The sequence below is a fragment of the Oenanthe melanoleuca genome, chromosome 25 (assembly GCF_029582105.1).
Source record: "Oenanthe melanoleuca isolate GR-GAL-2019-014 chromosome 25, OMel1.0, whole genome shotgun sequence".
Lineage (NCBI taxonomy): Eukaryota > Metazoa > Chordata > Aves > Passeriformes > Muscicapidae > Oenanthe > Oenanthe melanoleuca.
Window position 1 is genome coordinate 607,319 of NC_079358.1, and position 15,695 is coordinate 623,013.

Consider the following 15,695-nt stretch of genomic DNA (forward strand, 5'->3'; position numbering starts at 1 on the left):
GACAGGACAGCCCAGGGCACCCCAGGGCACCCCAGGACACACCAGGGCACTGGTGCAGTCCTTGGGATGGGATGGGATGGGATGGGATGGGATGGGATGGGATGGGATGGGAGCTGGGAATGGAACTGGGAATGGTGGGATGGGGATGGGATGGGGATGGGATGGGATGGGATGGGATGGGATGGGATGGGATGGGATGATGGGATGGGATAATGGGATGGGATAATGGGATGGGATGGGATGGGATGGGATGGACACCCCAGGACACCCCAAGCTGTGGCTCCCAAGCCCTCCCAGCCTCCCCGCAGCTCAGGCACTGCCTTTCCCACCCAAAGCTCCTCCTGGCAGTGCTGGAGCATCCCCTGGTGCCCAATGAGAACCACGTGGGCTGAACTTCACACCTGGAGGTGAATTTCTGTCAGGTGAGTGATCTGAGGGTTTTTGGGGTGGGTTCCTGTGGCACAGCCTGGCTGGATGCTCTGGGTCAGGGTAACCTGGGGATGCTGTGAGGCTGTTCTTGCAGGAAGGGCAGCAGGACCTGCATCCCGGGGCTCTCACCCCAAGTCCTGGATTCAGTTTTGGGCCATTTGGACACTGAGGGGCTGGAGTGTGTCCAGAGAAGGGAGCAGAGCTGGGGAAGGGCTCAGCCTGGAGAAAAGGGGGATCAGGGGGGACCTCTGGCTCTGCACAGCTCCCTGACAGGAGGGGACAGCCGGGGCTCGGGCTCTGCTCCAGGTAACAAGGGGAAACGGCCTCGAGTTGCACCAGGGGAATTTTAGGTGGGATATTAAGAAAATTCCTTCCTGAAGAAGGTGGTCGGGCACTGGCACAGACTCGCCATGCTGTGGTGGTGTCACCGTTCCTGAAGGGATTGAACAGATTTTGGATGTGGCACCCGGGGACCTGCATTAGTGGTGACCTTGGCAGTGCTGGGGGAACTCGGTGACCTCAGGAGCCTCTCCCAGCCTTAAAAATTCCACGGCTCTGTGATTTCAACTGAACCATGCCAAGAGGTTGTTCCCTGCAAAAATCACCTTCTCACCCCAAAACTGGCGCAGGGGAGGGGCAGATCCCGTTTTCCCCTGCGTTCAGCACCGATGCTTTATTTATTTCCTGTGCTGCTCTGAAAGCCGAGTTCATCCCCGTGCCCCGGGTCCCGGTCCTGGTTCGGGGGTCCTGGGGGGTCCTGGGGGGTCCTGGGGGGGGTTGGGGGGCGCTGGGTGCGTTTCTCCGGAGCGGCCGCCAGGTGGCGGCAGAGGGCGGCGCTGATTGACAGGTGTCAATGGAAATTTGGGGTTCGGGGGATTCGGGGGGTTTGGAGAGAGTTCAGGGGTTCGAGGATTCGGGGGGTTCTGGGGGGTTCAAGGGGTACAAGGAGTTCAGGGATTCAGGGGGTTCAGAAGGTTCGGGGGGTTCAGGGGTTTTGGGGGTTTCAGGGGGTTCAGGGGGTTCTGGGATTTGGGGGGTTCAGGGGTTTTGGGGGGTTCAGGGTTTCAGGGGGTTCAGGGATTTGGGGGATTCAGGGGGTTCAGGGGTTTTGGGGTGTTCAGGGTTTCAGGGGGTTCAGGGGGTTCTGGGATTTAGGGGGTTCAGGGGTTTTGGGGTGTTCAGGGTTTCAGGGGGTTCAGGGGGTTCTGGGATTTAGGGGGTTCAGGGGTTTTTGGGGGGTTCAGGGTTTCAGGGGTCCCAGGCTTTGGCCATCCTGCAGCTGGGGCGCTTCAGGTCCCCGTGCTCTGTCTCCATTTTTCATTTTCTCAATGCTTCGTGGCTGGGGAGTTCCTCAGTGTGGAATGAGTAAAATCACAGAGATGTTTCTGATATGAGCTGGTCTCGTGCGTTGGCAGCCCAGAAACCCAGCGCTGGGCACATCCCCAGCAGTGTCAGCATCGGGAAATCTGAGAGCCCAGGGTGTGGGACCTGCTCACTGACACCCTGTGGGGTAACCCCAGCTCTGGGGCCCAGCACAGGAGGGACGTGGAGCTGCTGGAGCGAGTCCAGAGGAGGCCACAGAGACGATCCAGGGCTCTGGAGCCAGCCTGGGAGAGCTGGGGGTGCTCACCTTTGAGAAAACTCCAGTGAGACCTTAGAGCCCCCTCCAGGGTCTAAAGGGGATCTGGGATTTGGACAAGGGGGAATGGCTTCCCACTGCCAGAGGGCAGGGCTGGATGGGATTTTGGGAAGAATTCTGGGCTGTGAGGATGGGGAGACCCTGGCACAGGGTGCCCAGAGAAGCTGCTCCATCCCTGGAAGTGTTCAAGACCAGCTGGACACTCGGTTTTGGAGCAGCCTGGGATAGTGGAAGGGTTCCCTGCCCACAGCAAGGGGTGGGAAAGGTGAGTTTGATGTTCCCTCCCAACCCAAACCATCCCCTGGCTGCTGACAGAGCCAATGAGAGCACCTGGGAGATTTCCAACCTGTGAGAGGGAGGCCATCCTTCATCCCTTCTGAGGCTGGGTTTGGAGAAACCACAGGGCTGAATCCCCCTGAGAATAATTCCCCACTCATGGCAAAAGAGGGTTTGCAGGATGGGACCAAAGCCATCCAGCTCTGAGGGGCTTCTCCTTGCAGGGCTTTGTCCCTTCGTGCTCTGCTGGCTGAGTTCTGCCAGCCAGCCCAAAATACCCCACAAAAACCATTTCTGCTGATCTGCAATCTGCTTTTTCAAGCAGCAGGCAGGGAGCTGTGGGAGCCAGGCCCTGGGACAAAGCTCTGGCTCTTCCCTGGCCAGCTGGAGCTGGGAATGGCAAGGGTTTATCAAGAGGCACTTTTGGGAATGGTGGATGGTTCTGTTTGTCTCACACTCCCCTTGTGCCAGGGAAGGGGCTCTGCTCCAGGGATGAGGCACCAGGGGAAAGGGAGGAAAGAAAGAGAAAATCCTCTGCCCTGTCACTCAGGCTGGGAAGGAGCTGGAGTTTTTCTTGCCTCTATTTCCAAGTTTCACTAACAGAGGAGGGTGGAAGCTGAAGTTTGGTTCCTCTCCATGTTCAGGGTGATCCTCTTCCAGCTCCAGGTCTGATCACTCCCTGCAGCCACAAACTATTCTCTGTGTGGTCAAACAACAGCAGAAGAATAGAAAATGAGTAGTCAAAGAACAGTGAAGGAGTAGTAAAATAATAAAGTTCTGTTTTAAAATTTTTGAGATGTGGTCTCAGCACAGGGGAAGGAACCTGGAGTCAGTAGTTTGAGGGAATAGAGGCAATTTCAATTTTTTTTACTGTATTTGGTGTGAGGAGGATGCCTGGGAGAGCACAAAGTTTCTCTGTGGAACCCCATGCTCTGCACTGGTGTGTGCACTCACACCCTGGGACAGCCCAGGAGCTCCTGGCTACTCCAGAGTGTTTATTTTACACCCACCCTACTCACACTTTGAAGTAGATTTAAGCAACAACAACAAAATTATAGGCCCAGTATAAATCTTTAATCAGAACATGCTTCCCCCTCCGAGCCTGCACTGCTGTGCACAATCAGAACTCAAATCAAAAGAAAGCAGAGTAAATTATTCATTGGGAATCTATTCCTGCTTTGCCTGCATGGGAGACTCAGAGGCAGAGCTGGGCTGAGCTCAGGACTGCTCAGATTCACTGAGCTGAGCTGTGGCCACTGCCAAGGGATGGCATTATTATTATTATTATTATTATTATTATTATTATTATTATTATTATTATTATTATTATTATTATTATTATTATATTACTTATATATTATTATTACTTATATATTATATATTACTATTATTACTATCATTATTATCATTATTATTATTATATTTTGTTATATTTTATTAATATATTTTATTATATTTTCATTACTATTAGATTTTTATTTTTATTTTTTTATTTATATTTATATATTTATTTATTTTTATTTTTTATTTTTATAAACCTCCCAGTATTTATCCAAGGAATGCCCAGACCCATCACTGCTGTGTATCTGGCACATTATTCTCAGCTGTTAGTGAAATCAAACCCCTTTTTCCTTGATTTTTTTTTTTTTTAATTTTATTTCAGAGTCACGCTCCACGGCACAAACTGCAAAAATACATTTTCAAATGGCCAAAACAGACAGGTCGAGACCTTTCTGCTAACAATCCTCCACCCCATCCTTGAAACCTAAAGCAGTGAAGGATTTTGCAGAAAATAATGGATCATTTTCCCATTTACCCATGATTCAAGGATTAATAACTAATCCCATCAAAGGACATCTGCTTAGATTGTTCCTTGTCAGTGAAAGTAAATAGAGCCTTTTAGTCTTTAGACCCAAACTCCTCCGAGGTTATTGTGCCCAGGAACCTCCTCCGAGCGGCGCTTTCTCCGCGGCTCCCGCTGTGACTCACCCTGGAGGGAGAAAGCAAAACTTTGCGAGTCCCCCGGACAGAAAGGTTATTTGGAATATTTGATGAGAGGCCGGGAAAGCTGAGCCCCTCGCCGTGCCCCGGGCTGCGGAGCTGCTTTGTGCTCGCTCCCGGCACATTCCCTGCTCTGGGAAACCAGGAGCTGCTCGGGTCTGGGCTCGGCAGGTGAACCCGGGAGGGGTTTCCTCAGGGCTGCAGAATTTGGGGGGAAAAACATCTTGGAAACAATGAGGTGCTTGGCAAACAATGGCCTGGCAGAGCAAGACCTGGCTTTCCATCAGTGGCTGCTTTTTGGGGGGTGGAGACACCCCAAAGGGGTTCTGGCTAAGCCAAAATGGGAGAAAATTGCCCCAAAATGGGAGAAGCTCTGTTCCTCCTTTTACCCACCCCAAATGGAACAAACCCTGTTCCTCCTGCCCACCCCAAATTGAACAAACCCTGTTCCTCCTGCCCACCCCAAATGGGAGAAGCCCTGTTCCTTCTGCCTACCCCAAACTGGAGGAGCCCTGTTTCTCCTTTTACCCACCCCAAATTGAACAAACCCTGTTCCTTCTGCCCAGCCCAAATGGGAGAAGCCCTGTTCCTTCTGCACACCCCAAACTGGAGGAGCCCTGTTCCTTCTTTACCCACCCCAAACTGGAGGAAGGCTGTTTCTCCTTTTACCCACCCCAAATTGGAGGACCCCTGTTCCTCCTGCCCACCCCAAATGGAACAAACCCTGTTCCTCCTGCCCACCCCAAACTGGAGGAGCCCTGTTCCTTCTACCCACCCCAAACTGGAGGAGCCCTGTTTCTCCTTTTACCCACCCCAAATGGAACAAACCCTGTTCCTTCTGCCCACCCCAAACTGGAGGAGCCCTGTCCCTCCTTTTACCCACCCCAAATGGAACAATCCCTGTTCCTTCTTTACCCACCCCAAACTGGAGGAGCCCTGTTTCTCCTTTTACCCACCCCAAACTGGAGGAGCCCTGTTTCTCCTCCTGCCCAGCAGCTGCTCTCTGTAAATCCTGCTGCTGGCACTGGCCAGGGCAGAGATGCTCCCAGAGGGGAGATCCCACCTGGGGAGAGCAGATCCTGCTCCTGCTTCTCTCCTGCCACGGTGGAAATAACCACTGGCTCCCGTGCCAGCCTGCTGGAGGGATGCTGTAAGCATTTCAGAACATCTAAAATTAGACTTTGCCTTTTTTTCCCCCTACCAGAACATGGCTGAGTGTCTCATCCACCAACACCAGCTGTGGATTTTTTTTTTTTTTTTTTTTTTTTTTTTTGCTCTTGCTTTAGAAAAAGCTTCCTCAGAGATACAGACAAAAAAGAAATGCTGCTCCACCCTCTCCCTGGCACCAAATATGAGAATAATTACAAACTGGGGCTGTGGGCCTCAAACCCACCTCTCTGGAGCTGGTGCTGCCACAATCCTCTGCCCCAGAGGAACAATTGCAGGCAGAGCCAGTGGCAGCTCAAAAGGAGCAATGCTGAATCCAACCATGGCAATTTCCCTTCCTTTCTGCTGTTAAAGGTGCACACTGGGAGTGTTTAAATATCCCTGTTATCCCCTTCAGTGCCAGGGAAGGTTTTTTTTAAGGAGCTGGGCTGTAATCAGGCTGTGCTGGTGCCAAGCATCCCCCACAAACAGCCACTCCCCAAAAGAGCTGCCCAGAACAAACCTGGGGGCTGAAAAAGGCACCTGCAGGATGGAGGGGAGGTGCCGGGGGGACACTTCACCCAGGTTTTTACCAGGGTTGAACAGAGCTCCCTGCCAGCACAGAAAGAGGCAGTTCGGGTGTTTTTGTGGGTTTTTCCTGGTTTTGTTTTCCATGCAGGTTCGGAGGTGAGCTGAAGGTGAGGATAGCATCACATCCGAGGCTGAGGTGATCTGATGGAAAAGGATTTTTGGTTTTCAGGCTCACAGTTACGTGGGTGCCTCTGAAAGCACCGAGCTTCCCTCCAGCCTTTGGGGTGAACTATCCAAACATCCTGAATTACCAAAACCACCTGAGCTAGGTGGGGAGAGCTAGGTGGAAACCTAACCCTGAGGATTTATTTTTTTGCAAGGAGGGTTCTCCTTGCTGTGGGGTTTTTAATCAAGGGCAGGCTGCCTGAACTGGCACAGAGCTGGGGATGCTCCTCTCTGCCCTTCAAAACGCAGCTTTTGTTGGCATTTCCTTTGTCTGGGGCACCACATGGCCCAGGCAGCAGCAGAAGTGCCCAGTGAAGGCAGAAAAAACGCCGTGGAGAGGAGGCTGGCACCAAGACAAAGACATTTATTTATCCAGAGCGTTTCCCCTTCCCCTGGACCTCCCAGCACTGATCTGCTCCCAGATTTTGGGGTGACAGGGAGAATCCCAAACAGAAACCTGGATCTGAAGGTGCCACACACACTCAGAGCAGGGCTGGAAAAGAACTTGTCCAAAATCTGTGTGCACATCTCAGTGAAAATATTAAAAAAAAAACAAAAATCCTCTCTGACCATTTTGGGGCATTTCTTACAGATCTCCCACACGGAGGCAGGCAAAAAAAAGGGAATTTCCTTAAAAACCTCCCGGGGAAGCAGCTCCTGCTCCCTGTGCAGCCTCAGAGGTGCCCAGCAGTATTTTGTATTTTGCAGGGAGTTTTGCCCCTTTACAGAGGGTATTGGGCATTTTTCAGAGGGAATTTTGCATTTGGCAGAGGGAATTTTGCATTTTTCAGAGGGTATTTTGTATTTTTCAGAGAGTTTTGCCCGTTTGCAGGGGGTATTGGGCATTTTTCAGAGGGTATTTTGTATTTTTCAGAGAGTATTTTGTATTTTGCAGTGTTATTTTGTATTTTGAAGTGTTATTTTGTATTTTTCAGGGAGTTTTGCCCCTTTGCAAAGGATATTTTATATTTTCCAGGGAGTTTTGCCCCTTTGCAGAGGGTATATTGTATTTTGCATATATTGTATTTTTTTTCAGGGTTATTTTGTATTTTGCAGTGTTATTTTGCATTTTTCAGGGAGTTTTGCCCCTTTGCAAAGGATATTTTATATTTTCCAGGGATTTTTGCCCCTTTGCCGGCACGGGGAGCACCGCGGGGGCTTCAGGGATAAACCCGGGGGGCTCGTTCCCCTCCAACCAGATCCTTTTAGGAGTTTAATTTGACTTTCCCGCAGGGATTTTTTTTTTTTTTTTTAATTTTAATAGGTGCAGAGGCTCCGTGCGGGGGAAGAGCATCCCTGCCCGCCTGCCTCCCCCGGGACTCCCACCCAAAATTCCCGAGGTTCCAAATCCTCCCGGATCATCCCAAACTCACCGCCCCCGCCGTGGCAGCCCGGGCTTTGCCTTCCAGCAGAAAATCCCTTTAAAAAATAAGTTTAAATCGCCCGTTTTGCGGCACTAACTCCCCTTTTTAAGCCCGCTGGAAAAATAAATGGGAGATGAGACGGGCACAAAACTCCTGAGCTGGGAGGACCCAGCACGGCCGAGAGAATTCCGAAAAAACGGGATAAATTTCTCTACAGCTCTGCTCCAACCCCTCCTCTTTAAAGTTCAGCACCAGAGAAAATAAAGAGGCGCTTTGAGACCCCAAAAATGAACATCCGTCCCGACGGAAGGCAAAGGTTCCCACTTTCTCTAATTGCTACTTTGGGATAAGGAGGGGAAAATAATAATTTTTTTTTTTTTTTTAATTTTTTTTTTTTTTTTTAAGCATAATCTGGTGGGCGACGCCGCCGTCCTCGCTGGTTGCCAGAGACTCTCGGGTCTGTAGTGAGGATTTCTGCTCATCCCGTCGGCAGCTGCGAATTTGCCAAGAGAGGGGCAACAGAAAGGGAATTTTAATTTTTTTTTTCAGTTTCCTTTCCATACAGTGTTTCCTGCTTTTCCAAACTCACGGGAGGTTTGCAGAATCGTCGGCTGAAATTAATAATAATAATAATAATAATAATAATAATAATAATAATAATAATAATAATAATAATAATAATAATAATAATAATAGAAACCGGGACGGTCCCTCCACCAGCGGCCGCACAGGATGTTCGTCGGTTCTGGCCATTGGCAGTAAATAAATGAATTTTTAAAAATATAATCATAATAGATTTCATTTTTAAAGATAGTAACAAACCCTGGTGACTGGGGAATGAAGGAGGAATGGGGCAGAGGAATGCAGAGAGCAGCGACCCGGACGGGGCTGTGAAAAGCGGCTCAGCTGCCGAGGTGGGAATGAAAGTGCAAGAAAAAGGTTTTTCCCGAATTTATATGTATAAAAATTTAAAATTAATATAAAAAATGGAAAGAGGGAAGGGAAGAACCTTCTGTTTCCACTCTGGCCAGCAGGAATAACTGTGCCACCCCCACCCCCCGCCCGCCCCTCTCAGGTTTGGTTCCCTCTGGGTATTTCCATCTATGTTTTTATCACTTCAACCAAACCACAAAACACTCCCGGCGTTAGGAATTGATTCCTGATTTTGAGTTCATTCTCGTTGTTTGAGGGTTTGAACGGCGGGCAAAAGGGAGAAAATCTTATTTATTCGGCGGAAAAAAAAAAAATAAAATAATCCTGAGTAGGGAAGAAAATCGGAGCTTAACTTGAAACGGGCTTTACATTTTAACACTCCGTGATTACAGCTTGTGCAAGGAGGGAAACAAAGTCAATTCCCAAATCGAGGGGGAAACTCCGTGAAACGCCACCGGCTAAAAAACGCTCCGCTGGCGCCCCGAGCGAAAACCCGCTGCAGCCGTGACCCCCCAGCTTTAATCAGCATTCAGGAAATGCCAGGGAGACTTTGCCCTTAATCTGGGCTTATTTAGCAAAAAAAAAAAAAAACCCCGCGATGCTCAGAAAAGCGCAGGTAAGGAGGGAACTGGTGTGCCCGGGATCTCCGATTTATGGTGCGGGTTTGTTATTGAGAAAATGCGAGAAGTCAGGGTTACCTTTAAAACACCCCCTGGGGCCGGGGCAGGAGCGTGTCCCCGAATTCCCACCTTATTCCCCGCGCTGTTTTGGGAGAGGAGGAGGAACCCCCTGCGCTCAGACCGCTCCGTTTATGTCAAAGGGATTAAAAAAAAAAAAAAAAAATTATTGGAATTAAGGAGCAAATTGGGAGCAGCCTCACCCGGAGCATTTCGCGCCCCTTTCCTTTAAAACCACCCAAATATCCTCAAACAACCTTTTTTTTTTTTTTTTTTTTTTTTTTTTTTTCCCCCGCACGCCTCAGCCCAGCTCCCACCCCGGTTCCTCTCCCCGGCTGCGGGAGGCAGAGAGAGAGATGCTGCCACATTTGCATATATGGAAATGAGCTCCTAATTGCCGGGCTTGATCGATTCCGAGGTTAAGGAAGCTCGGGAGCAGAGCGGCTCCCCTACCCCGGAGCCCCCCCGCGGGACGGAGCCGGCCCCGCATTTGCATCCCAACTTTTTTTAACTCTCCCACGTACACTTTACGTATGGGCTACGTGGAGGTTCCTGGGCCGCTCCTATATATCCGAACAGCGGGCACGGCCCCCGCTCCTCCGCGGCGGCTCCGGGCTCCAGGCGGCCGCCGGGAGCCGCAGGTGAGGGCGGGACAGGTGAGCTCGGGGCAGGTTGGGCAGGGAGGGCTGGGGAGCGGCCACAGCGAGGAGGGAGGCCGGGATAACCCGGGAGAAAAGGGAGGGCAGGATAACCCAGGTAAATAAGGAAAGCCGGGTAACCCGGGAGAAAGGAGGTCGGAATAACCCTGGAAAAGAAGGGAGGTCGGGGTAACCCGGGAAAAGAAGGAAAGCCGGGTAACCCGAGAAAAGAAGGGAGGCCGGGTAACCGGGGAAAAGAAGGAAGGCCAGAATAACCCGGGTAAAGAAGGGAGGCCAGGATAACCCGGGAAAAGAAGGGAGGGCAGGATAACCCGGGTAAATAAGGAAAGCCGGGTAACCCGGGAGAAAGGAGGTCGGAATAACCCGGGAAAAGAAGGGAGGGCAGGATAACCCGAGAAAAGAAGGGAGGCCGGGTAACCGGGGAAAAGAAGGGAGGCAGGATAACCCGGGTAAAGAAGGAAGACCAGGATAACCCGGGTAAAGAAGGGAGGCCGGGTAGCCTGGGAGAAAGGAGGCAGGAATAACCCAGGAAAGAATTAAGGCCGGATATCCCGGGAGAAAGAAGGGAAGGCAGGTAACCCGGGTAAAGAAGGGAGGCCAGGAATAACCCGGGTAAAGAAGGGAGGCCAGGATAACCCGGGAAAAGAAGAGTGGCCAGGATAACCCGGGAAAAGAAGGAAGGCCAGGATAACCCGGGAAAAGAAGGGAGGCAGGTTAACCCGGGAAAAGAAGGAAGGCCAGAATAACCCGGGTAAAGAAGGAAAGCCAGGTAGCCTGGGAGAAAGGAGGCAGGAATAACCCAGGAAAGAATTAAGGCCGGATATCCCGGGAGAAAGAAGGGAAGGCAGGTAACCCGGGTAAGGAAGGAAGGCCAGGATAACCCGGGAAAAGAAGGAAAGCCGGGATAACCCGGGAAAAGAAGAGTGGCCAGGATAACCCGGGAAAAGAAGGAAGGCCAGGATAACCCGGGTAAAGAAGAGAAGCTTCCCTTCCCCGCGCTCCCCCGGGCCTCGCCCGCCCCCGCCCCGCGCTCGCCCCCCGCACCTCCCGCGCCCCGCGCAGCCGGACAAACAATGTGAGACTTGGCGGAACAAAAGCGGCGGGGCTTGGGTTGCTGAACACGTCTGAGGCCAGACGAGCCGCGCGATTTATTGGACTCGGTGAGAAAACCATAATAAAAAAAAAAAAAAAAAAAAAAAATAAGCGGGGGGGCGGGATGAGGGGAGGAGGGGGGAGAGGAATCTCAAAGCGTCTTTATTATGGGATGGGGGGAAGATGCCCCGGGAGCGGGTCCAGCTCCTGTGCGGGTCCAGGGCCGGCTGCGGGCTCGGAGTTTCTCCCAAAGCCCCGGGGCCACGGGGACCTTCCCTCCCTTTTCTTTTTCCTCCCGTCCCGCCGCATCCCTCATCCGAGCTGAGAAAGTTCGGGGACGGCCGAGCATCCCCCATCACCCGCGGGTGACCCGGACCCACTTTGGGGGTTTCCTTCACCTTCTCCCCGCTGGAGAATCCAGATTTGGGGGCTGAGCCCCCCCTGCGACCCCCCGCTCTGCCCCGGACAGGGGTGGGAGCGGCCTGGCAGGACACGGACCCGTCCCCGCTCCACGCTTTGAGTTCCACGCGGCTTTGAGCTTTGCTCGGGGGATTCTCGCTGTGTTTGGGGGGAGGCAGAGGCACCCCCAAATCCTCTCTCCTTCCCCGCGGGAGTGGCTCCGGGGCCCGGGTACCCCCATCCCTGGAGAGGATTTTGGGAGGGGTGGGATGCTGGATCCTCATTACGGAACGAAACGCGCGTGGAAATAACCCCGGCGCGGGGGTTCTGCACATCCTCATCCCCCGGCACGAATCCTCGCCAACTTCTCCTCCCGAATTTCTGAAATTTCTCCCCTCACCAAACGAGGTGGGAGCCGCTCCATTAATACCCCTAAATCCCGTGAATATCTGCCGCGGAGGCTCCCCCTCCTCATCCAAATTAAATGGGTTTTTTTAGAAGTTATTGAAGCCAGACTTGATTCTTCAGCCGAAATCCATCTCTGGATTGCAGCGGGCCCGGGTGTTCCAGTCCTGCCGCCGATGGAAAACCCGCATGGCTTTTTTATTTTTTATTTTTTTTCCTACCAAGAAACCCTTAATCTCTTTTTTTAATTCTTATTTTTATTTTAATTTATATTTTAGTCCTTATTGTCCTTTTTTTTTAGTTTTGTTTTATTGCTTTTTTTGGTCTCAAAAAACCTCATCCCTGCGGTCTGTTCTTGATTTTTTTTCCTCAACGCGAGGAAGAAGCTGCGCTCAAAGAGTGCGAGGGGAAAAATCAACCCGAGCTTATTTTGGGCTGTTTTTCGGCTCTGCAAAAAAAACCAAAAAAAACAAAAAAAGCACATGGTACGCACCGGGTCAGGTCCTGCCCAGCTCGGCTCCATTTTTAGCCCCCGGAAATTAAGTTTTTATATATGAGATGGTGTCCGTGGAAGTTTTAAGGCTGGAAATCCTCAAATCCGCCGTTTTAAGGGAGATCCCGCGATCGCGGCGGAGGCTCCTTCTGCTTCCTTGTGGTTTGGGTTTTGTTTTATTTTCCCCCAGAAAGACAGCAAAGCAAGGCAGGTTTTTATTTGTTAAGACACTCAAAACACACCCGAGCATTTTCCGCAAATCGCTCGTGCCCTTCCCTAAATCCCCTCAGATCGGGCTGGTTCTAACGCGATATTAAATAAAATTAGAAATAAAACTGCACTGTCATCGGGGTAATCCCAGGGTGAATCCGAATTTGAAAGCGAAATCTCTGTCTTTGCACCTTTTTTTTTCGCGATAAATAGCAAAATTCGCCGTGCTTCTTCTTGTGGCATTTTAAAAAAATAATTATGATTTCTGGAGGGGACAGAAATAGAAAAAAAAAAGAATTTAGGTGAATTTAATAAAGAGGAGAATAAATAGAGGGGCGGACGTGCGCTGTGTGCCTAAAATCGCATCTCAGTGCGGGTGGGGGTGGTTAAATCCGGTCACGGAGCTGCTCCACGGACACCCGCGGGTGTGGGGCTGCGTGGGCGCTGCTGCCGCTCTAACCCTGCGCTTCTCTTCCAGGTGAGCCCGGCCCGGCTCGGCCCCGCTCCGCCCGCACGGGAGGAGCCGCTGGAGCGGGGAGCTCGGCCCAGGTGGGTGCTGGGGACCCACGGAGGGAGAAATCCCGGGGAGCTCGGCCCAGGTGGGTGCTGGGGACCCACGGAGGGAGAAATCCCGGGGAGCTCGGCCCAGGTGGGTGCTGGGGACCCACGGAGGGAGAAATCCCGGGGGGGGGGCGGCGAGGGCTGTTCCTAAAAGAAGTTGGAGGCTGGAATTTGGAAAGGGGGGTGCAGATGGGGAGACCTCCAATGGGTGCTGCAGTCCCTCCCTTCCCCCGTGAGCACCCACTGAGTTTTCCCAAATTCTGCTTTTTTTTTTTACCCCACACCTAAGTGTGGAAGTGGATGAAAGAAAAGGGGAAAGGGGCAGCACAGCACCCCCCAAACGCTTTTGTGAAGGGGACTCACAGAGAACCGGGGGGCTGTCGGTGGTGCAGAGCCCCCCAGGATATTTTGGGGCTATTTCCACATCCCCCATCCCTCTTTCCCCATTCCCAGGCAGGGCTGTAAGTGCTGGGCCAGACCAGCGGGTTCCCATTTTCCCAGTGGGGGAAACCGGGAGAGAGGGTGGGATTGCTGCACGGGTGGTGGCAGAGAAAGAGACAAAAGCCATGAGCAACTTCCCAGCCCAAACTCATAGACCCAAACACGTTCCAGTAGGAAAAAAAATAATTCCAAGGCAAAGAGAACTTTAGGAGAAAATGACACAGCTAGCCCCAAATCTCTGTTATTGTTCAAGGAAGAATCATGGTTTTTGGGTTTTTTTAATGGGATCTGTATTGTAGCAAGAAAATAAAAGGGTAATTAATGGTGGGGCTAAAATCACAGGAATAAAACAGCATTTGATTTCGTCTGGGATGAGTGAGGCCTGGCACGGGTGTGGAGGGAGTTCCCCTTCCCCGAGAAAGGGAATTGGGGCAGAGAGGGGCAGGAGAGGATGGTGAGGTGTAAGGATGGTGATGGTGTGAGGATGGTGATGGTGTGAGGATGGTGAAGGTGTGAGGATGGTGATGGTGAGGGGATGGTGATGGTGAGGGGATGGTGATGGTGTGAGGATGGTGATGGTGTGAGGATGGTGATGGTGGGGGGATGGTGATGGTGGGGGGATGGTGAAGGTGTGAGGATGGTGATGGTGGGGGGATGGTGAAGGTGTGAGGATGGTGATGGTGGGGGGATGGTGATGGTGGGGGGATGGTGATGGTGGGGGGATGGTGATGGTGAGGGGATGGTGATGGTGAGGGGATGGTGATGGTGGGGGGATGGTGATGGTGGGGGGATGGTGATGGTGTGAGGATGTGAAGGTGTGAGGATGGTGATGGTGTGAGGATGGTGATGGTGGGGGGATGGTGTGAGGATGGTGAAGGTGTGAGGATGGTGATGGTGTGAGGATGGTGATGGTGGGGGGATGGTGATGGTGGGGGGATGGTGATGGTGTGAGGATGGTGAAGGTGTGAGGATGGTGTGAGGATGGTGAAGGTGTGAGGATGGTGATGGTGGGGGGATGGTGATGGTGGGGGGATGGTGATGGTGTGAGGATGGTGAAGGTGTGAGGATGGTGATGGTGTGAGGATGGTGATGGTGTGAGGGTGGTGATGGTGGGGGGATGGTGATGGTGTGAGGATGGTGTGAGGGTGGTGATGGTGGGGGGATGGTGAAGGTGTGAGGATGGTGATGGTGTGAGGATGGTGATGGTGGGGGGATGGTGATGGTGTGAGGATGGTGAAGGTGTGAGGGTGGTGATGGTGTGAGGATGGTGAAGGTGTGAGGATGGTGATGGTGGGGGGATGGTGATGGTGGGGGGGATGATGATGGTGGGGGGATGGTGATGGTGAGGGGATGGTGATGGTGAGGGGATGGTGATGGTGAGGGGACGGTGATGGTGGGGATGGTGATGGTGTGAGGATGGTGATGGTGGGGGGGATGGTGATGGTGGGGGGATGGTGATGGTGGGGGGATGGTGAAGGTGGGGGGATGGTGATGGTGGGGGGATGGTGATGGTGAGGGGATGGTGTAGGTGTGAGGGTGGTGATGGTGGGGGGATGGTGAAGGTGTGAGGATGGTGATGGTGGGGGGATGGTGATGGTGGGGGGATGGTGAAGGTGTGAGGATGGTGATGGTGGGGGGATGGTGATGGTGGGGGGATGGTGATGGTGGGGGGATGGTGATGGTGTGAGGATGGTGATGGTGTGAGGATGGTGATGGTGGGGGGATGATGATGGTGGGGGGATGGTGAAGGTGTGAGGACGGTGATGGTGTGAGGATGATGATGGTGGGGGGATGGTGAAGGTGTGAGGATGGTGATGGTGGGGGGATGGTGATGGTGTGAGGATGTGAAGGTGTGAGGATGATGATGGTGGGGGGATGGTGAAGGTGTGAGGATGGTGCTGGTGGGGGGATGGTGATGGTGTGAGGATGGTGATGGTGGGGGGATGGTGACGGCTGCTGGAGGAGACGTTTGGTGCCGGCCACGGGCGGTGGTGACGAGAGGTGCCCGGTGGTGCTGAGGGCGATGGCGATGAAGGGCGTTGTGTGAGGGTGGCGATGAAGATGATGATGATGGTGAGGGCGATGGTGATGGCGGTGGCACCGGGCGGGCAGACAGCACAAGAGCGGCGATGCGGTGGCGATGGGGCAGCGCTCGGTGCCGGGGGCGATGGGGGGATGGGGGTGCCCGCTCGGGGGGGCGCGGCCCCTCCCCAG